This window comes from Ixodes scapularis, unplaced genomic scaffold, assembly GCF_016920785.2.
Source record: "Ixodes scapularis isolate PalLabHiFi unplaced genomic scaffold, ASM1692078v2 PGA_scaffold0__279_contigs__length_252992795, whole genome shotgun sequence".
In the NCBI taxonomy this organism is placed as follows: Eukaryota; Metazoa; Arthropoda; class Arachnida; order Ixodida; family Ixodidae; genus Ixodes; species Ixodes scapularis.
In genome coordinates, this window is record NW_024609835.1 from 220,912,110 (window position 1) to 220,935,572 (window position 23,463).

The window sequence follows — 23,463 nt, forward strand, 5'->3', positions numbered from 1 at the left end:
CAGTAGTCCTGAAACGCCTACTTCGCGGGAAGCTACATGAACCTCCCCACCCTGCCTAGATCAACACGGTCTTCATAATATAAAAAAAACTCCTTTATACGGCGTTAATGAAAAAAAACAAAAACGACGTTTAACGTGACTGCGGCACTATGCACGAACAAAATGTCACTGAAATTTGTCTTGAAACCGCCCAAAATATCTAAAGTGTGTACATTATATTTTTGCCGGTTAAGACGTCTGCACTTTTTTTTTATAAATAAATTCTAAACACAGCTAGATACATTGCTCTCGTTTGTTCATGCTTCTTAATTTGTTGCACATATCAAGAAGCATGAAGCATAAATCAAAAAGCTCGTTGATTCTCCCTGGCTCCTTGATGACGGTCTCGACTATAGTTTTACCCAGGCCCAAGGCGCAGGTGTTGACAAAATCGCCAGCGCGATCCCGCATGGCGCCAGTGGCAGTCATGCACGTAGGCTCTGCGAGTGCAATTCGCGCCCAGGTTAGGGAGTTTCCGTAGATCTTTTCAGCCGTCCCATATTACTCACCGCAACGAGATTTTCTTCAGACAGCATCTTTCATGTAAGAGCCACAGCAAAGAAAAAAAAAAAAAGGCTCAAAAACTGAATCCCCCACTAGGCCGATGGGTCGTAAATATTTCCCTTGGTAAAATGTCACGCTTATGAAAAGGCAACCAATGCAAACGGTCGTCGTAGAATCAACTGCGCGAAACGTTTCGCCGCGTCGTCGCCTGCCCGCTGGGTGACGCAGCGTACTGGAATTGAAAAGTGTGACCCCAGTACTTGCAATAAGTCGACTTCAACCATTTTAAATAATTTCACATGATCATGTTTCTATGTATTGCAGTATAGCCTTAAAAATGTATTGTTCTAAGCGCACTTCTTTTCATTTAACATTACTGCAGACTCAGGAAATCGTCCGGGAAAAAGGGATACCAATGCCAGTAATGTATAAAAAAAAACTTTTATACAGCTGTATAATAAAATTAAAAGAACACAGTAAGCTACGCGGCACAGCCAAGACAAAGCGAAAAACAAAACACAAGTGAAAAGAAGAAAAAAATTCTACGCACAAGCGTAGAAATGGTGCATGGTACCATTCAATAACAAATCATCATCGGGATAAGCCAAAAAATATAATAAATTACAGACTCAAGCATTGTCATCATATGTGCAGACAACATCGTAGGAAGAGTCCATTCGAATAATTAATTGTGTTCGGAAAGAAAGACTCACTTATATGCGCTAGCTATCACAGAATGAGGATCGACAGATTATGAGTGTTTGTGTCATGATTGGCGCGTTCGGGAGTGTCAAGCTTTTCTGCTAAAATTATTAAAGATCACTAATTTCGCTAGGTTAGGCTAGTTTAGCCTAGGTTAGCCTAAACGTCTGAGCACAATGTTGCGAAAGTGCTAGATAAGTCAGAGAAACATTCATCACCATGATCCCACGTGTAAAGTTAAAATTACGCAGAATGCGTACTTGAGGGGCTGTTATAGGGTGACACACGAAAATTTGTCGCTAAAATGGGTCAACAGAGGTCACGTGACACAAACCCCGTATTCGACGTCACTTACGTTACGGTGTCAAATGACACCATGACATCACGTTACGTCGTCACGTGACAGTGGGAAGTCAAGTTATGCCCTCACATGACACTGTGACGGCAAGTCACGTGGCTTCGTGACGATGTGACTCCAAGTAGTAACGTAACACCGTGACGCCACGTCTCGTGATCTTGTACCTCATAGTGGCACCAACCACGAGATCGTCGTACGCTCGTGTTGCGGTGTTTTCGTTACAACTCTCCGCAACGCTCCAGACCAGGCAATAAAAGTGTTTTGCTTTAAATTGGCGATGCAACGATTTCTGTACTGTGCACAAATACCGCTTACAACAGATCCCTGACGTCCATGACCCGTGAAACACTCGTTCGTTTTTCCATCACACGCAATCGAAGTCCCAGAAAAAATTAAAAAGAAACACGAGCAGCGTTCTTCAAGCGGCCACGTGATCTGGACCCGATTATGTGCCGCCAATGGTCGTCATAGCCACGCGCTGGGGTTGGCAAGGCACACGACACGCCCTGAGTTCCAGACATTGTTATGGTTCTGCTGAGGGTTGTAAAGTGCCTAGGTACAAGTAACTGGAAATCGGTATTTAGGTACTTTTGTTGTACCTGAGGTACAAATCTACGTACTTTCATTTCTCGGTATCTGTATTTGTACCTTAAGTACATTTTCCAGTAACTTGTAACTAAGTGAAGCTACTTTTTACAGGTACTTTTCTATTGACTTCGACAAAATGGTAGAAACTTTAAACCTTGAAATATTAACACACTACCATGTGCCGTGATTAACATTGAGTTGGGTACGACATCGGAGGCACTGACTTGATCGAACGACGTTTTAGCGAACAAAGCCCCGCCTATGATGTTTCATCGAACGACATTTTAGCGAATCGCAGTGTTCATTTGAGCGAACGGTGAATTAGCGATGCCGTTCTAGCGACACCAATTTATTTAACCGCTTCGGAACTCCGTTTAGGGCAAATAGCAACCTGTTTTCTTCATCTCGAACCAAAATCGACTTCATTGCGTGTTTGAAGTTCCTTTGACAGCTATACAAGGAAGGAGATAACTTGAACGATGTGCGCCGTTTCTGTTGTCCGTATCTTGTCCTGGTGGTGACACTGTTCCGCCATATATACAATAAAAAATATAATTGCAAATAAATTATAATTACGATCGTAAAGCAATGTAACAACGTGCATATAATACAGTTTCCACTCAATAAATTGTACTCAAAAATTTGCACTTATCAAAACTGAAAAAGTTCCGAAAGAAAAAAAAACAACGAATTTTTCTTCTGACTAACGAAAGAAAAAATAAAACGAGGAAGCATGAAGCCTTTCGCTCGTCGTCGCGAAGGTTAGGTGCATATGCACTTCATTCATGTATTTCTTCATGAGACCTACGTCTTCTCGGCCCGTCGGCGTCAGCACCGGCTTTGAGGGCAAGAACTTCAATAAGCAAGTTTCGGCGGTTTTGGTGTGACATGGTAAACAGTGGAAGCTGCGGCCTCGGTGAACCAATCGGAGCGTGAGGACAAGGCACGTGAGGACTCAACGCCGGTGTGGACATCGCATTGACACCAATAAAGTACATCTATCGAACTCGTTTTTGAGTGTATCCTTATTATAAAAAGCTTTACTTCAAATATATTTTGACAAATTAAGGGAAAATAAGTAAAGACAGTATCTTTAAAGTAACTGTACCTGTACCTAGGTACATCTTTAAGCAAGTATACCTAGGTGCCTACCTAAGTACCTTTTCGTATGAGTAACTGTAACTGTATCTTAGGTACATTTTTTAAGTAACTTTTACAACCCTGGTTCCGCTATTGCCGTCATTGCAGCAATTGGACACGAGTCTCTACCCCAATGCTTCTCGAGCTATCATTTATCACGAGCTCAGATCGAGTGCACACGCAATGTTCGGGTCTAATCTGGAGCCGCAATACAGATATCGTGACTGGGCGGTACTGCAACCACCCAGCTGCGCCATCAAGTTTTGCGAAGAACAGATTGAATGAAAACGCTCACTTTTGTCCTTGAAATTACACCGAAACAAAGGAGTTTCTTCTCCAGTTGCGTTGCGTGAAAGTATCCTTGTTTCCCACTAGTGCCAGTAAACTGGTGTAAAGTGGAAAAAATTTCAATTGAATATCGTTGCACCGCCCCTTTAATCGACACTGATCGGGTACTGTGGATTGGGGAAGAGCAGCAGCATTTGCCGCACTCTGAAGACGCAAATTCCTGGGGAGATTTTGAACATGTTCCTTTCTCAAGGCTGAAACAAAAGCGGCTGCCGGAAACAAAGCCATAATATTTGCTTCCTTTACAACCTGTGGACAAAGATAAGCGAAGGGCATCTCTATAGACGCTTTGCAGCAGCTGTGCATAGGCGCCACCATAACCGACCTTCAGTTCTTGTTTCTTCTTATTACATTTACTTCACTTCATCGTTACCATAGCGGGGCAGGTTATTGCCATTTTAGCTTCTACAGTGTTCTTCTCCACAGCATTGGCCTTTCTGGAGGCTTGTCAACGCCCGCTTTAATGGCTCGGCATCTGGGAAATACAAGAGAAGGTCAGCAATGGCGGCTGTAACCTGACGCGAGTGCAAAGCGTCAGATTACAGCCGCCATTGCTGACCTTCTCTTGTCTTTCCCAGATGACTAAAACGAAAGCGACACCACCGTTCCATTTTGCATCGGTGGAACTGGAACGAGAACTCGTTAAATTTTTACTGAAACAAAAAAACGAACGGCGTTCTTTTTTTTTCGCCCAGTATTTTTTTTTTTTTATTTTTATGATGAAAGTTTTAAAAGTATAAAAACAATATCTTTACCAAAAGCAGAATTTCGTTAACTTCTTGGTTATTATCTTGGGGTTTATTTTGTGTCGTCTTCACTTAGTAACAGTCGGGTGCGGGGAAGCTAGTGAATAATGTTTCTTTTTTCAGTGCACAAGACTGCATTACAAAAGAGCAAAGCTTGTAGTCAGAAGAAAATACAAAAAAAAAGAGACGTTTCAAACTGCGCTAATTTTTTTGCTTCCACGATTCATCATATTCCTAGAAATATAAAGCAGACTATAGCCAACATTGAAATTTCACAGAGACCTGGAGTTACAACAAAATAACATGTTACCAGACACCGAACGCACCCTTGAATCCCGAACATTGGTCACTTAAAAGATTAACAAAAATTACCTTTATTCGTTTTCCCCTAGTCACCCACCTTCAAACTGAACGACCAATCCAACCTTCATGATGAAGGAGTTTTAATTTTCAAGACTGAACTTTCGAAGTCGTGTCCCCTTCCTCCATTGATCGCTTTGCGGATATCAACATCGAGAAGCAACTGTTTTCATGTTCGCAGCGCAATGTAGGGTAACAGTATATTTTGCTCGTTTGATTCCGCCCCCCACAAACATGAATACGATTAAAAGCGAAGATTTTTAAAGCTAAATATATTAACAAATGAAACCCTGCTTTGCATGTTTTTTTCTCCCGGTGTCCTTCCATCACGGCATTCAAATCCATATGTTGCCATTTGATGGGATAGATTAAAAAAAAACTTTGTTCTATGCAACTAAATACAGTAATAAGCAAAATACAAATGTAACGCATATGCAACGATACGTTCCATTTTTCGAACTGAAACGAAAACGAGTTCTTTTTTTCGCAGATGAAACTTGTTACGGCAACGCGTTCCAGAAATCAGAAGGAACCAGAAACAAGCTTTCGTTCCTTTTTTTGAGGAACGTGTACATCACTCCCAGTAAACTTCCGGTAGCGTATTTTTTGGTTCTTCAGCAACGCACAGCGATCGTGAACGAAGGCTTTCCTTCGGAGAAGTACCCGTAATACGTTAGTAAGGACATGCGCGCATTGTAGAAAGTAGTACAAATAGCAAAAGGATCCGAGACAAAAAGGGGAGAAGAGGGAAACCAGAAGCGCGCGGGGGTCCGCCGGTAGCGGGCGGTAGCGAACTCGTTTGCAAAAAGACATCGGTAAATACGGCAAGCAAGTGCTCCAAAGTACTCTTATGCGCACCGGAACGCAAGGAAGGGCATGCCAATGAACGGGCGACATAGTGAACGAGTAGGGAACGTGCGATGACGAGGCAGCCAAGCGAGCGCCGTCTAGGTTGAGGTCGGGGGAAAGCTAAAGCAGGTGAGCACGTCTGGCCGCGCGGGGCGGGGTAAAGAGACGCGCGAGGTGAACGAAGAGCAGCCAAACTTATAGGTTCTAGAGAGCGCTTTAATAATTCACTTCTGCGTTTCTGAGTGCTGCCATCAATGTCTGCTGGATTGCGGGTCTCGTTCTGAACCCGCGTAGCAACTTTCGTCTGCGGAATTTTAGACGCCACTCATTCTTCCAGAGAGCGGATAATAAGCGATTGAAGGTGTATATCTATCGGGTGTCTCAAACAGCGGGCAGGCTCTTTAAATCGACCGCGAAATTCGGTTTCTTAACCTATCGCACTACGATTTTGTGCAGCGTTGCCCACGGGCGGTGCATTTTTTCTATAAAATTTGCAAAGAGCAAACTTACCTCAGGAAAAAGTAAAGAAAGAAAAAGGCTTAACTCTTATGGAAACGCAGCGACGTCACCGGTCTTCAATCAATAGGGCGCCTTATTGTTTGAAGACCGGTGGCTTCGCTGCGTTTCCGTGGGAGTTAAACCTCTTTCTTTTTTTCTTTTTTTACTTTTTCCTCAGGCAAGTTTGCTTTTTTGCAAAATGTATAGAAACAATGCACCACCTGTGGGCAACGCTGCGCAGAATCGCAGCGCGATAGGTTAAGAAACCGAGTTTTGCGGTCGATTAATGAGCCTCACCGCTACTTGAGACATCCGGTAGAACGCTGCAAGCGAATGGGGTAGAAGTCTACTCGGAACGCGCGCTTAGTGCCTAGACGGGGAAAGAAGCAAAAAAGCAAAAACACAGAAATAAAAAACAAATTTAGAAAGTCAAAATACCCCCCCCCCCCCCCCCCCCCCCGACCAATGAAGAAGGAAGAAGACATCTGACGCAATATTTAGGTTGCAAAACTCATTCTGAGTTTCCTGATATAGAAGCATATTTCAGAAACGCACCTCATTCAGAATTTGTCTCACAACGTAAAGATGCTAGTAAACAACGAGCAACAAACTCCTGAAGTACTGGCTGAGTACATTAGGAGGATGTCAACACGTCAGAGGGCAAAATGCCAGACTGCTATTTTCTCTCTTGTGCCGTCTTACGCCCTATTACACCGGCGCTCTCCAGTGTCGTTGAGTTAAGGATACTCGGCCTCCCCCTAGTATCGTTCAGCCGAACCTAATTGCCCAGTGTTACACGGTACATAGGTCAAATGACCTCAGCTTCACCTGACGTAGCCCGCGAAGAAAAAGCATATTTTAAAAGATACAAGATTAGAAATCATAATTCACCTTTCTTATCTTTGGAAACGTTTTTTAGCACGCGATACTTGGCTACACTCTCCCCATCCCAGTTAAAACCAAAAACAAAAATATAAACGCTTCAAATGAATGCAAAAGGGAAGAAAGTATCAGGATCCGCATGGATGACTGCGCTCGCGGCTCTCGTAATACCGCTGGGTTCCAGCACGCGCTGGAACAGAGGCTGCGATCGATATAAAGTCAGCTCCGACCCCCTTAATATGCCCCCTTCTACAATACTTCATGCTATGATTGCTTGTGAATACATCCACCTACTTTCAGAAACACTAAATGCGTAGCAAAAGCTGGCTGTCGGTGGTGCAGCAGACGCCGCCATCTTGTCCTGTTTGGCGGAAGTCACTCGGGCCAAGTGATAGGGCCCGAGCTCACTTTGGCTCAAGTAGCGCTAGCGAGTCCGTGTAACTCCGGCGAAGAGCACTTGAGCCAAACACCTTCGGCTCAACCATATTGAGAGCGCCCGTTTAACAGCAGTACAAATTTAGATAAATGAGCTGAAGAATTATATATGAAACTTTTAGGTGGCAAAGTATGTACAGCCTTTTTTTCGGGTCAAACACGCACAAAGCCTTTTCACCCCATTCATCTTTGTGTTAACTCTGGAAGGAAATATCATTTACAGCGCGAACAAAAGCCACTTAGACGGGTCGTCCAAACGCCGCTTTTTTTCATCGGTGATAAATATCTTTTTGGTCAAAGCTGTATCAAAGAGCCGAAAGTAGTCAGAAAGGAGAAGCTTCTTCTCAATTTCGTAAAAAAATCGTAACAAGACATTTACGCTTGTCAACAATTTTAATAAATTACCATTTGCGAGGGCCATCGTGATGAATGGTGTCTCGTGCGAAAGAATTTATTTACTTTTTTTGTGTGGAAAAATGGGAGGTAGGAAGCTGCAACAGACTATGGTGTTTTCCGACAACACACACGTTTATTGGTGGAATTACAAATTACAAAAAAAAAAATTAACGACATGTGAGATTATTATGTTTTTCTACAGATACACTCCACAACACACTTAGCACGAGCAGTCCATCGCCGGTTTCGTTTCTCTCTCAGGATTATAAATCTGTGTTATAAATCTGAAGTACAAAAAAATCATTTTAATCTGATTGTCCTGGCTTCTCTTGCTCCAAAAGTACCAACTTACCCCACTCGAAGTTTGCAAAACTGGAAGTTACCCAATATTAGAACGACCTATGCTGAGCAAATGTTATCTTATACGCTTCCAAGCCTACTTAATTTTCTTAGCTCCAAAACTGGAAACCAAAAGAGTGGCTTTTGTCGTGACACGAATGGTACGATGACCTGTTTCCCTGAACCGACCTTAACGAGACAAGCCGTATATGACCCCCTTTTGACAACGGTCCGAGGCTTGAAAGATATTTATGGAGTCATTTTCCCAGGACCATTAATACTGCGCTGCTCAAATTGTTACAAATTTTTTTTTTTTTTTTTTTTTTTTTTTTTGGGGGGGGGGGGGGTGGCATGGGCACATAACAATTCGGAGTTTATCGGATAAATCCGAATTGACAAAAATTTTACCGGTGGGTGTTTTTCGGAGTTTTTCGGATTTATCCGAAAACACGGAGCCCCAGTCATCGCATAGAAAAACAGGGCTCAACGATGCGCCGCCCTATAAGCGACGAGGCACGTCTACAGGTCACGCTGCGTTCCCTGGCCTCTGGTATGTACCAATTTATCTCAAGCGAAGCGATTGCTGATATGCTTTATATTATAGCGAAAATGTAGTGATGCCTCAAATTTTGAGAATCTTAAAGGGACTATGGAATGGTTTTCCAGCTTTTTCCAAATGAAGACTCCAATGTTCATAGAACGCAGAGCAGGAATCTTGCTTGTTTTATTGCCCGAGGTTTTCACAAAAAGATGAAGGCTGAAATCTATATGACACCGTGTATATATATATACCGGGTGTTCATTTTTAATTCGAACAGATTTATTTAAAGAAAAGCCGTGAAAGTTGCACTTATGCTGCTTCTGGAGGTGAGTTATACGGCCAGGGGGACATATTATAGGGGCTAATCGTAACGATCAGTTGGCTAATTAACTAAAATTCGATAATTAACTTTTTATTTAATGAAAATAGACATATGGTTACAATTAAAAACTTGCTCAGCGTCATCGAAAAACACTAAGGGCCGGTTGCACCAACGTCGCTTAGCGCAAAGCGGAGCTTAGCCGGGAACTTAAGCTTAGTTTCGGTTTCGTTCGGTTGCACCAAACTCGCTTATCGCTAAACCTAGCACTAAACTACGCTTAACTTAAGCGCTTAACATTGGGCGCTTTGCATCTGGTTGTTTCTTAATCCTGGATTAAAAACATGGCGGCTGGTTTGTCACGGTCGACGCGGTGGACGAAATTGGTTGTGAAAAGTGTTTTAGGCTACATCAGCGTGAAAGTCTCGACAGAATGACCTTCGATTGTGACAAGGATGCGAAATATTGTCGCGTGAAGTGTTTATCGACCCCTGTTTTCAAGTTGGCTTTCCACTCTCAGGGCGTGTTAGCCCTAACCGAGAGACGTACGGAGCTGTGGGGCTCACGTCTGTCTTCCCGTTGGTTCTTCTGTCAACGAGCTTATTCGTATGTACTTACTAATTTTCGCATAGCTGTAACGTATTGTTATTTACCACCTTGTTTATTTACACTTGCAGCGCGTATCCTTCAATCTGATCAACGCGTTGAATAGTGGCAGTACATGATCTCGGCGATCAGCTGACTGTCGACACCTCTGCCGTTTGCATTAGACTGCGGCGCTTTTAAGTAATAAACAGCGAAAATTCAATTTCTTTCGTTTTCTGAGTTTTGAGAAATCTTCAGTGAATTTTCCGGCAGTTTGATACTTTAGACCCATGTTCCGGATAAAAAAAAACAGGACGCGGGATGGCCAAAAAAACATGCTTTTCGTGCAAGGCTCGTCAAATTATGAGGCGCTGGAGAAATGCAGCCTTCTGCGTTAAGTCCTTATTTCGAACTCTTTTTGTTCGCCTTCCGCAACTTGAAAAGCATGCGTCAAGGGCCTTAGAACGCACCTTGTATCGCTGCGCCGCAGCGTTCTTCCGCATCAAAAAGTTCGTCTGCTTTCCTCGCCGTCACCATGGCAACGAACACCGAATGAATAGAAGCACGCACGGTACCGCCGCGTGAAGCTAGCAACAGCTGACGCCATTTTACGAACGCCGTCTGCTAGCCAAAGCCGAACGCGGTGTGTCAGATCAACCGCCTCCGCCGGTGCGCCGCTAGCAAAGACGACGAAGCTGTGACACGCCGACGGCCATCGAGCAAGCAACAACACTGCAAGACGACTGCAACGGCGGCATTTATTCGGATCAAAAGGCCGGCTTCGCCGGTGCGCCGCTAGCAAAGACGACGAAGCTGAGGCACGCCGACGGCGAATGGGCGAGCAACAGCACCGCGGGACGACTGCAACGGCGGCATTTATTTTGATCACAGGCGCGAAATAAGCAAGAACAATTTTTATTTGAATCATAACACCCGATATCCAAATTGGGGACCACATACCTTTGCTGGGTCTTTCCTGTGAACTTTTTACAGAGTCACGGGGTGCCGCATTAAAAACACAGCTTCGTTTGCAAAATATGGGGGCCCTGAAAAGGACCGTTTAGACCGCTACCAGAACCTATAACTGACGTAACGAGCACTCGACGAGTGGCTGGCGCATAAGTCGTCTTTATGCATGCAGGCGGGTGACGGGCTCAGCGCAGCGGATCCCTCGAAGTCACCGGGGCCGTCAGAATCCTCGCCCTGTCTGCGTCGGGGCTCTAGATTTTGGCGGCCGCGGCGACGAACGACTGGAATCTATCAGTGTTTCCGCGCGCCTTGTCTCTCCTCCAAAACATGAACTTTGCAAGGTGACCAGTGAAATGGTGGCTCTCGCGCCGTCCAGATGGAAGAGAGTTTTTGACGTGGGCCCAGGTGCAATCCACCGTATTGGTGTGCGCACCAGTGTTCGCGTCGACAAAGTTAAGCTTATGGTTGACGGTGAGGTGCGTGAAGCGAGCGTCATCTGCAAGCTTGCGATAGCCAGCCCAACAATCAGTGATTATTCTTGTTTCAGGGCGGACCCACTCGGCTATTAGCCTTTGCAGGGTTTTAGCGTCACGGGTCTCCACGGGAACAAGAAAGCAGCACCCGCTGCAACGCGCCACACCGCCGAAAACCCACTGGCCATGCCTTAAATACCCGCGATGGTACTTGTGCCGACCGAACATACTCTCGTCTGGTTCTACAGTCACGCCGTCGCCACCAATCGTGTCTGAATGCTTAAAGACGGCATTTACCACAACCTCCCGACAAAGGCTCGCCCAATCAGTTATTGTCTTACTTGCGATATCAGCCTCCCGCTGAATGACGGCGCACGGTAGGTTCTGGCATCCGGAGGATGATTTTCATGAGTTGGAGAAGCGTCAGGTGCGTGCGATCCTTCGAAAAGGGAACCGCTCCGTATCGAGACTTCGCCCCGGCACTGAGCTTTGACCGACTTCCTCTTGGGCACCTCACGAATCATCCACACACCGCACCCCCCCCCCCCCCCCCCCCCCCCCCCGTGTAGCCATCCGCAGATCTAGCGCGGACTTGCAGGTTGTCATCGCAGCTTCGCACTCTGGACACGCACGAAAACCCAGGAGCCAGGAGCAGGCCAACGCGCTAAAGCAAATTAATTGCTTCAAGAGGGTCTTTCATGGCGCTAAGAAGACGGCACAAGTTGAACGCCATGGCACTGCGATGCTCGCCTCTGGAAGAACAAAGCGCCGAGAGGGAACTGCGCGCTTCTTTGCATTTATTATATTTATTTCATCCGCCATTTTATACCTCGTGACACAATTCTAACAAACTCATTGGTTGATCGGTCAAACCACACCATCGCGTGACAAAAAAAAAAAAAAAAAAAAAAAAAACGCCAAACGTATGTTTACGGACGGCATCGTCACAGAGAAGGGAGCAGTCGAACCCAACAACAAAATGAAGTAACAAAGTGAATAAAAAAAAATAAAAAATAAGAAGGGAGCCGTTGGAGTTTCGGCCGGCGTCTCCTTTGATGAGAGGAGATGCTCTAGCCAGAGCGGCCAGAGCCGCCGTGCTGCTCTGGCTGTTCGGAATATTCCTTTTTTGTTCTTTTTCTTACTCTACAGGGTGCCACGACCCTTATTTGAAGCTTATTTGTTAAATTAATAACAAACAACGCGTTGGAACGGAGGAGGTAGAGAGTCTTGGCGTCAGAATTTGACGCGGTAGAAAAGAAAAGAAAATAACGAATGCACAATACATACCGTATGCCAAGATTGTTATACTCCGCACTTGGCGAGGCCTTATGACGCAGCCGACGACCGTAAGGCTATTTATTTTGTTTCTTTATATTTTTTATTGTGACGACTACTGCACTGTGCCTCAGTGCCGGGGCGAAGTCTCGATACGGAGCGGTTCCCTTTTCGAAGGATCGCACGCACCTGACGCTTCTCCAACTCATGAAAATCATCCTCCGGATGCCAGAACCTACCGTGCGCCGTCATTCAGCGGGAGGCTGATATCGCAAGTAAGACAATAACTGATTGGGCGAGCCTTTGTCGGGAGGTTGTGGTAAATGCCGTCTTTAAGCATTCAGACACGATTGGTGGCGACGGCGTGACTGTAGAACCAGACGAGAGTATGTTCGGTCGGCACAAGTACCATCGCGGGTATTTAAGGCATGGCCAGTGGGTTTTCGGCGGTGTGGCGCGTTGCAGCGGGTGCTGCTTTCTTGTTCCCGTGGAGACCCGTGACGCTAAAACCCTGCAAAGGCTAATAGCCGAGTGGGTCCGCCCTGAAACAAGAATAATCACTGATTGTTGGGCTGGCTATCGCAAGCTTGCAGATGACGCTCGCTTCACGCACCTCACCGTCAACCATAAGCTTAACTTTGTCGACGCGAACACTGGTGCGCACACCAATACGGTGGATTGCACCTGGGCCCACGTCAAAAACTCTCTTCCATCTGGACGGCGCGAGAGCCACCATTTCACTGGTCACCTTGCAAAGTTCATGTTTTGGAGGAGAGACAAGGCGCGCGGAAACACTGATAGATTCCAGTCGTTCGTCGCCGCGGCCGCCAAAATCTAGAGCCCCGACGCAGACAGGGCGAGGATTCTGACGGCCCCGGTGACTTCGAGGGATCCGCTGCGCTGAGCCCGTCACCCGCCTGCATGCATAAAGACGACTTATGCGCCAGCCACTCGTCGAGTGCTCGTTACGTCAGTTATAGGTTCTGGTAGCGGTCTAAACGGTCCTTTTCAGGGCCCCCATATTTTGCAAACGGAGCTGTGTTTTTAATGCGGCACCCCGTGACTCTGTAAAAAGTTCACAGGAAAGACCCAGCAAAGGTATGTGGTCCCCAACTTGGATATCGGGTGTTATGATTCAAATAAAAATTGTTCTTGCTTATTTCGCGCCTGTGATCAAAATAAATGCCGCCGTTGCAGTCGTCCCGCGGTGCTGTTGCTCGCCCATTCGCCGTCGGCGTGCCTCAGCTTCGTCGTCTTTGCTAGCGGCGCACCGGCGAAGCCGGCCTTTGATCCGAATAAATGCCGCCGTTGCAGTCGTCCCGCGGTGTTGTTGCTTGCTCGATGGCCGTCGGCGTGTCACAGCTTCGTCGTCTTTGCTAGCGGCGCACCGGCGGAGGCGGTTGATCGGACACACCGCGTTCGGCTTTGGCTAGCAGACGGCGTTCGTAAAATGGCGTCAGCTGTTGCTAGCTTCACGCGGCGGTACCGTGCGTGCTTCTATTCATTCGGTGTTCGTTGCCATGGTGACGGCGAGGAAAGCAGACGAACTTTTTGGTGCGGAAGAACGCTGCGGCGCAGCGATACCAGGTGCGTTCTAAGGCCCTTGCCGCATGCTTTTCAATGGGCGGAAGGCGAACAAAAAGAGTTCGAAATAAGGACTTAACGGAGAAGGCTGCATTTCTCCAGCGCCTCATAATTTGACGAGCCTTGCACGAAAAGCATGTTTTTAGACCGGAGTTTGGAGATAGTTTTTTTTACAACAACATGGGTCTAAAGTATCAATGTGCCAATTTTCCTAATCTCCCGAGTAGAATCTTGGCTCAGAAAACTGTATCGTTCCATAACTAACTTTTTTGGTAATCGCATTTTTTTTATATACTTTGCTTTATATCTTTCATTCGTTTCCCGAGAACGAGATACTGTTGTTTCCGAGTTGTGCTCTGTGATGGTGTTTTCCCTTTACTTTTGTCGTTTGTTGTCATTGTGACGATGGTTGAGACTATATACTGGAACACGTTTTCAATAAAATTCAGTTGAAAGTTGCGCCTTGTTGTGTCCTCCGTAACTTTTTTGGTGATCGCGAATTTTTAGGAATATTTGGCTTTATATCTTTCATTCGTGGCGACGACAAATCGTAACGACTACTATGTTAGATTCGTTCATTGCTGTATCGGGGCAGGCTGGGGCAGGTGATGCGAAGAGACGACCGTTCTTATCGGCACAATGTGATGTACTAGTGGGAGTTTGTTTTTTTTCTGAATTCAACAGTGTGAAACTGAAGTCCGTTTGAGGCTGCAGCGGATATTAAACGACGGTACAGTGCAGTTCTGTCACCTTGCTGATAGCAACGAGTACCGTCGATGCAAGGTCTCGTGACCTGACCTCTCGACGACTTCTATTCGACGATTTCCGGGCATTTTCGCAGCTGCCGTGGCGAGTTCGTCACTGTTTTGAACTTCATCGGTCTCAGGCTTGACTTGGTTTTAGTAGTCATCTTACCTGCCTACTTATATCCACGATGTTTTGTCTTCAGCGATGTAGCGAGTAGAGTGTCCTCGCGTTCGGTGAGATTTGGGGCCCCCGATGGCTCCTTCGCCTCAAAATGTGAGCACGAAAACTACTACCACTGTCAAAATATCCTGTTATCAACCGATATTAAACACACAATCACAGATGTAAAGAGCATTCGTGTTTATTTGAAGCTTTGACTTCTGTTATTGAAAGTTAAACGAAAAAATGATTGAATTTGGAGACCTTTAATTTGTTACTCACCGACGAAATACAGCGAAAAGCAGACGCCGACAACGACTACTACGGCAGTTTTTTTTCTTTTTTTTGTTTACATCACGTGATTCCTCTCCGCCAATCGTATTCGTCGCTCTGAGAGTTCCCTAGTTTGCTCTGTTTGTCCCTAGATTCCCTACGCAAATCCAGCGTTTAGCTAGGGGCGCGTCTGTAAAGCCGGCTTAACGTTGGTGCAACCGGAATTTAAACCCGTGCTTACCTAAGCTCGGTTTAGGGAGCTAAGCCGGCTTAGGAAAGTGCCGCTTTGGGTTAAGGTAAGCGGCGTTGGTGCAACCGGCCCTAAGTCATCAAGAAAAGATATTCGAAAATTTTTTTCCAGTGTGTTTTTTTAGTAGTCCTTTCTAGAGCTTTGCGATGTATAATTTCTTTGTGTTTTCAGTGTACATATCTAAATGTCTACATGTATGACATTTTCATTTTTATGTTACTGCGAAAAACGTTAATATTGCCGCCCGATTACTTTTTGAATGTCATTGTGTCTTGTTTATTTTTTCATGTGCCACTGCTGTTTGTGTGAGAGGGGGGCCGGGGACTCGTCAAGCTGCATGATGCAGCTTTTTTCCTCGGTCTCCCTTCATCATTTGTTTGATGGAAAAATAAACATTATTATTATTATTATTATTATTATTATTATTATTATTATTATTATTATTATTATTATTATTATTATTATTATTATTATTATTATTATTATTATTATTATCCTAGAATTTAAACAAGAAACCCAAACCCACAATTCTTTATCTGACTTATGAGGGCTGTCCTCAGCGGCGATTCTTCGCGAGCCCGAGGTGAGGGTCCCTTTTGTGGCCTGTGCTTCCCTCACTCCGACATCACTGAAGGTTTTATCAATCACCACTATGCATAACCGCCGACCATCTTGCTTATAACACGCCTACATCTTCACAACGAGCCCGAGACCTCGACACGGCTGCTCCCATCGGCATTTCTGTGGCTTCATGTGCTGCGTCTTGCCGGCAACACCTGGTCACTACTGGCATCCGAACAAGATCATCGGTGTCGTCTGGATCTGGTGTGGTGTTTGTTCGTGCGCTACAGCTTTCACGGTTTCCTCAGTGCCGGGCCCGAGTACATCATCGCTCAAGAGCCACCATCAGCCCAAAACTAACGTAGCCTTAGCCATCTGACACCTTTTATTTCACGGGTGAGCCTGGATCTATACATTCTGCTTTCCTTTTGTTTAGTCATAACCTCGGTGGCAATAACCTTCCTCATTTTTCCTCAACTGAAATCGCCTATCATGGCTACTTCTGAACTCTGTGCACTATGCTCAGACTCCATGCCAAATGACGGCCGCTACCTGAAGTGCGATGAATGCGCCAAGGTCTACCACCTAGGAAAAAAATGCTCAGGTATCTCTGAAAGCACATTTAAGGGAATGAGCGCATCGAAGGTACACAAATGGCGCTGCCCTGCATGCCGCGGAAGGCAGTCAAAGGCTAACTTGGAAAGCCTTGATATTCCATCCACTCCAACCAACACTAGTGCCGTCTCAGCACAGCTCACAGAAGTTAATGAAAAACTAGACCTACTTCTTTCTTGGAAAGACTCAGTTGGTGCTCTTCATGAGCTACTCCCGAAGGTCGATACTCTGCTGTTTTTGACGCAGACTGTAGATACTTTGAGAGTTAGCCTGAGTGAGATGCACAAGTCACTGAATTTTTTTTCATCAGAATATGACTCTCTTGTGGAGTCTTCCAAATCTCACGACAACGTCATCGAGGAACTTCAAACCGAAATGAGTACACTGCGTTCTGTCTTGGCAGAGCAAGCAAAGGAAATTCAACAGCTCAAGTCCAACCAGAATGACACAGATCAAACCAATCGCCTCCCGAACTTGGAAATACATGGGATTCCATTCAAGTCGGATGAGAAAGTTGCAGATATCATGACTGACCTGGCAGGAAAGTTGAAGATCGATTTTCAACCTGCACATATGATGTCTGCTCAACGTGTGCCGGCCAGAACAGGATCAATACCTCCAATCCTGATTCGTTTCTCCTCAGTCCCATTAAAAGAAACTTGGATGTCCACTCGGGGAAGCCTAAGATCCATCCCCCTTGAGGATTCCCATCCTCGAATATACTTCAACGACAATCTTACTGACGCTAATAGGAAGCTCTTCTGGATGGCACGCACAAGAGGAAAGGAGAAAGGCTTCAAATACATATGGGCTCGGCATGGCAAAATTTATGCAAAACAAAATCAAAGCTCAACAGTCCTTCGCATCGCTCACAGTGATGCACTGGATCTAATCAACTAGGTTTTGATGACTAGTTTCTTTCAGCTAAAAGACCTTCAATCTTGCTTAGAAATCTTCAACCCTAACTCAAGTTGTTCCTTCAATTTATTTCATGTAAATATCCGAAGCATTAATAAGCACTGGGATGAATTTCTTATCGCTGTTAAGTCCGTACTTCCCATAGCTGACGTCTTCGTCCTTACGGAAGTTAATATTCACAGCAAACATGTAAACCAATTCTCCTTGCCTGGTTTTAAAAGCATATTCTACACACGAGACAAGAAACGCGGTGGTGGAATTGCGGTGTTCTTAAAAAACGCGTTGTTTTCTTCGGATGTACAGTTATCGTTCAACTCAGCGGAGACAATAGCACTGCGTATCTTTACTTCAGTCTTTGAAATCTACTTACTTGCCTTTTAATTGGTATATCTGGAAAAATTTCTGAATTTATCTCTGACCTGCATAAAGGCCTAAAAAGTTTGCCGAATCATGCATCGCTCTGCCTTGTAGGCGATTTTAACATCGACCTTTTGAAACCTTCCAAATCTTTGGTTTGTGAATATCTTACTCTTTTGGCCGATCACGGTATTGAACCTCTGATACTTGCACCCACAAGGGAAGAAATCTTGAAAGACAATTTAGTGATTTCGGCAATTGACCATATCAATGTAAGATCTTCATCCACTACAACAAATGCGGCAGTTATATCACACAAACTAGCGGACCATTACTTTGTAGCCTGCCACTTGGAATTTTTAGTTGGCGCTTCAGAACCAATCCCCAAAAAGCTTCGTCGTCTTGAACTTGTAGATAAAAAAAAAATTCGATCACTTAATATCTACTCATGATTGGTATACTTTTCAACGATCTGTAGCTCAATCTGACATCTACTCATCCTTTGTGCTACTAATCAAGGAGTTCTCGCAAGCTTCAAAAAGGGTTGTTATGATAAAGCAAAGGAAAACAAATATCCGCTGGCTAAATACCGAAATGCTATCTGCTATAAAACTTAAGGAATTGGCCTGGAAAAGATGTCGCCGCTCGCCTCATAACACCAGCCTACGTTATGACTTCAGAACATTACGGAACAGAGTGAGTGCGCTTATTAGATCTGCGAAGCGGCCCTATTTTCAGAAGCAATTCACTGACTCTCGATCCAACTCAATTAAAACCTGGTCTTTAATTAACGAATTGCGCGGAGCTACATCGCCTCGTTTAAAAGCAAACAATTTCAATTGTGTTTTTGGACATAGTGCGCAAGCTACGGCCAATATCTTTAACAACTTCTTCGCCTCCTTCTCGGCCAGAGCACGCTCAAATGCCACACCGTCATCTTTTCCAAATTCGAATTCAACTTCCGCATTTCTCCCTAAAATGTCCATTAATGATTTGGAGTCGATCATATTAGGGCTCAAACCTAATAAAGCTCCAGGTCACGATAATATATGTCTTATTGATCTTCGCAGAAATTTAAGGTACATACAGGACGCACTTCTTCTTATGTTTAACGAAATAATCGAGACAGGGTCTATTCCAAATGAAATGAAAACTGCCATTGTGAAACCGCTTTACAAGGGAGGGCAACGAGATAAAGTAGAAAACTATCGACCAATATCGATTCTATCATGCCTAGTTCAAATATTGGAAAATTTTATTTATAAAACCATGGCTTCTTTCGTTGATAAATATAACATAATAGCTTCTTCTCAATATGGTTTTATTCCAGAACGGGGTACACAAGCACTGCTCGAAACACTCTCTGACAACCTAAATTTAGGTTTTGAACACAACCTGTTTAGCTGTGCTTGCTTCCTCGGCGTTGCGAAGGCGTTCGACACTGTGAGCCATTCGATTTTGGTACAAAAACTTTCTTCTGTTGGTTTCCGGGGACCTTTCCTGTGTCTATTACAAAATTTTCTGCAAGATCGATCCCAAGTGGTTTCGATCGACGGTGTATACAGTGCCAAAGTTTTCTTAAAAGCGGGTGTTCCTCAAGGTTCAGTTCTTTCTCCTCTTCTATTTAATATATATGTGAATGATATGTCTAGCATGGTATCAAACTGTACCCTTTTTCAATATGCTGATGATACACTCCTACTAACGAGTCATCGGTCTTATCATACAGCAATACAAATGCTTCAGGAATGTACACATAAACTCATGGAATGGTTTGAAATTAATCTTATAAACATAAATATCTCCAAAACAAAGCTTGTCTGCTTTCGCAATCCTTTAAAAGTTGTGGTTCTAAATATTCCTTTTCTTCTTCACACATCACACTGTGTAGAATGTCATTGCAGTCCAATTCCTTACTCAGAGACGGTAAAATACTTAGGCATCCACTCTTCCTTTTTAGTTCTTCCCCTCCACTCAAAAGCGAAACGAGAAATTGTGTGGTATTTACGTGCTTGGGCACCAGTGCGAATACTCCAAGTTAGGACCATGCTTTCTAAGCACACCATAAAATTTGTCACACGCAAGTGAGGATAAGTGCCGTCACGCCACTCACTGGCCACGTGAATCCAACTATTCATATGGAGACCCTTCGAACACACCTCCGTCATCTTAGCAGACAAAGATAACACTATCTTCCAGATATAGCAGAGAGCAGAAAGGCGTCTGGATTTGCTCAAGTTCTTAATTATGGCAGCTTAGATACTCCACGAGATTTCGAAATAGCAGAGTTATCTTCATTACCCCGATGGACCTATCCAAGAATTACCATAAAGAAAAATATTCCAGGGCTGCATTAAAAAAAACAACATTCCATTGACCGTATTGAGGCAACACTCTTTGGAAACAATTAGGGTTCATGGCCGTTCACGAATGCATGTCTATACTGACAGGTCCTGTACTGATGAAAGCTCCAGTTACAGCTGCGTAATACCATCAATCAATACAAACTTCATGAACAATTGGGTCACACGACATCATAAACAACAGCACAATTAGAAGTGATTGGAAAAACATTTTGCTTCATTTCTGCAAGTGACTCACATAATTGGCCAATGTTTAACGATTCTAGGGCAGCTCTTGAGAGCCTCAAATCTATCAAAACAAGAACGCCAATGCACAACTCGTTAACCAAACTTTGAAACTTCACCAGGAGGCTATCGAAAATAGGCATACTCTGATATTACAATGAATTCCAAGCCACTGTGGTATCCAAGGCAATGAAAGTGCCGATTTAGCTGCCAAGGATGCTCACAGACGTAATTCTAGTCTAATAATCCCATTCACACGAACAGATGCTAGGGCTAGAACCAACTATGTTGTAAAGACTATGATAAGTTTTCTCGGGGCACATCCGCTTTATTATTAGAGACACCTGCACAATATTTACCCTCTCCTGTCTTCCGTTCACCTTGCGGTCTTAAACGCCGGACTGAAACTACACTCCACCAACTACGACTCAAGGTATCTTCAACGGGATTGTATCTCAACCTGATCGGCCAGCTAGATTCTCCTCTCTGTGAGAACTGTGCCGTCACAGACACACTCGAACATGTCCTGTGGCAGTGTAGCCTATACACAAGTAAACGAAATGAACTGGCAAACTCTCTCCGTCTTCCCATCAGGGAAGCTCTTTCCTTGTCTCACCTGCTCGGACCAAGGGACTCAGCATCAGAAAGGGTCAAATCAACGACCTTCTTCATCCGCTTTCTTCAGAAAACAAAGCTGGACCGAATACTGTACTTTTAAATGAACAACCAACAACGTACGGATATTCCTTTTCCCTCGTCTCTCTCTCTCTCTCTCTCTATATATATATATATATATATATATATATATATATATATATATATATATATATATATATATATCGGGTGTTCATTTTTAATTCGAACAGATTTATTTTAAAAAATACGTAAAAGATGCACTGATACGGTTTGTGCAGGTGAGTTATACGGTCGGGGGACATATTATAGGGTGCTAATCGTAACGATCAGTTGGCTAATTAATTAAAATTTGCTAATTAAATTTTAATTAATTAAAATAGACATATGGTTCCAATTAGAAACTTGCACAGCGTCACCGAAAACCACTAAATCAGTCATTTTCAGAAAGACTTTGAGCGCTTGAGAAGCGTACTTGTGCACTAAAGTTACGACTCGTGGAGCAGGTACAAGGCTGGGGCTAGACAGGAGACGGAAAAATCGCGCAGGGCGTCTTACCGCAACCGCTAGCTTTGTACCTGCTCCACGAGTGGTAACTTTAGTGCACTACTACGCTTCTCACGCGCTCAAAGTTTTTCTGAAAATGACTGATTAAGGGCCGGTTGCACCAACGCCGCTTACCTTAACCCAAAGCGGCACTTTCCTAAGCCGGCTATGCGCCCTAAACCGAGTTTAGGTAAGCACGGGTCTAAATTCCGCTTGCACCAACGTCAAGCCGGCTTTACAGACGCGCCCCTAGCTAAACGCTGGATTTGCGTAGGGAATCTAGGGACAAACAGAGCGAACTAGGGAACGCTCAGAGGGACGAATACGATTGGCGGAGAAAAATCACGTGATGTAAACAAAAAAAACTGCCGTAGTAGTCGTCGTCGGCGTCTGCTTTTCGCTGTATTTCTTCGGTGAGTAACAAATTAAAGGTCTCCAAATTCAATCATTTTTTTCGTTTAACTTTCAATAACAGAAGTCAAAGTTTCAAATATACACGAATGCTCTTTACATCTGTGATTGTGTGTTTAATGTCGGTTGATAACAGGATATCTTGACAGTGGTAGTAGTTTTCGTGCTCACATTTTGAGGTGAAGGAGCCATCGGGGGCCCCAAATCTCACCGAACGCGAGAAGGACACTCTACTCGCAACATCGCTGAAGACAAAACATCATAGATATAAGTAGGCAGGTAAGATGACTACTAAAATCAAATCAAGCCTGAGACCGATGAAGTTCAAAACAGTGACGAACTCGCCATGGCAGCTGCGAAAATGCCCGGAAATCGTCGAATAGAAGTCGTCGAGAGGTCAGGTCACGAGACCCTGCATCGACGGTACTCGTTGCTATCAGCAAGGTGACAGAACTGCACTGTACCGTCGTTGAACATCCGCTGCAGCCTCAAACGGACTTCAGTTTCACACTGTCGAGTTCAGAAAAAAAAAACTCCCACTAGTACATCACATTGTGCCGATAAGAACGGTCGTCTCTTCGCATCGCCTGCCCCAGCCTGCCCCGATACAGCAATGAACGAATCTAGCACAGTAGTCGTTACGATTTGTCGTCGCCACGAATGAAAGATATAAAGCAAAATATTCCTAAAAAATCGCGATTACCAAAAAAGTCACGGTTATGGAACGATACAGTTTTCTGGGGCCAAGATTATACTCGCGAGATTATTAAAATTTGCTGAAGATTGTCTCAAAACTCAGAAAACGAAGGAAATTGAATTTTCGTTGTTTTATTACTCAAAAGCGCCGCAATCTAATGCGAACGGCAGAGGTGTCGACAATCAGCTGATCGCCGAGATAATGTACTGCCACTACTGTAAAACCCTTCATTTTCGCGGCCCCTATTTTTTGCGAATCGGTCACAGATGACATAATCGCGACCACTAAATTTCGCGAATTCCAGACGCCTGCATTGAAAATCTTCAGGACCGAAATTTTCGCACGCCCTTGAATTTCGCGAATTCTTCAATTCGCGAAATTCGCGAAAATTGAGGGCTCGCGAACATTAAGGGTTTTACAGTATTCAACGCGCTGATCGAATTGAAGGATGCGCGCTGCAAGTGTAAATAAACAAGGTGGTAAATAACAATGCTTTACGGTTATGCGAAAATTAGTGAGTACATACGAATAAGCTCGTTGACAGAAGAACCAACGGGAAGACAGACGTGAGCCCCGTGAGCCGCAGAGATCCACAGCTCCGTAGGGTCCGTAGGTATCTCGGTTAGGGCTAACAAGCCCTGAAAGTGGAGAGCCGACTTGAAAACAGGGGTCGATAAACACTTCACGCGACAATATTTTGCATCCTTGTCATAATCGAAGGTCATTCTGTCGAAACTTCCACGCTGATATAGCCTAAAATACTTTGCACAACCAATTT

The 23,463-nt window shown here is 44.5% G+C and overlaps 1 pseudogene; it reads left to right on the top strand.

The window, feature by feature from the left end:
• The window catches only part of LOC115317677, a 50,730-nt pseudogene that overhangs the window by 21,034 nt on the left and 6,233 nt on the right, over positions 1 to 23,463 (top strand).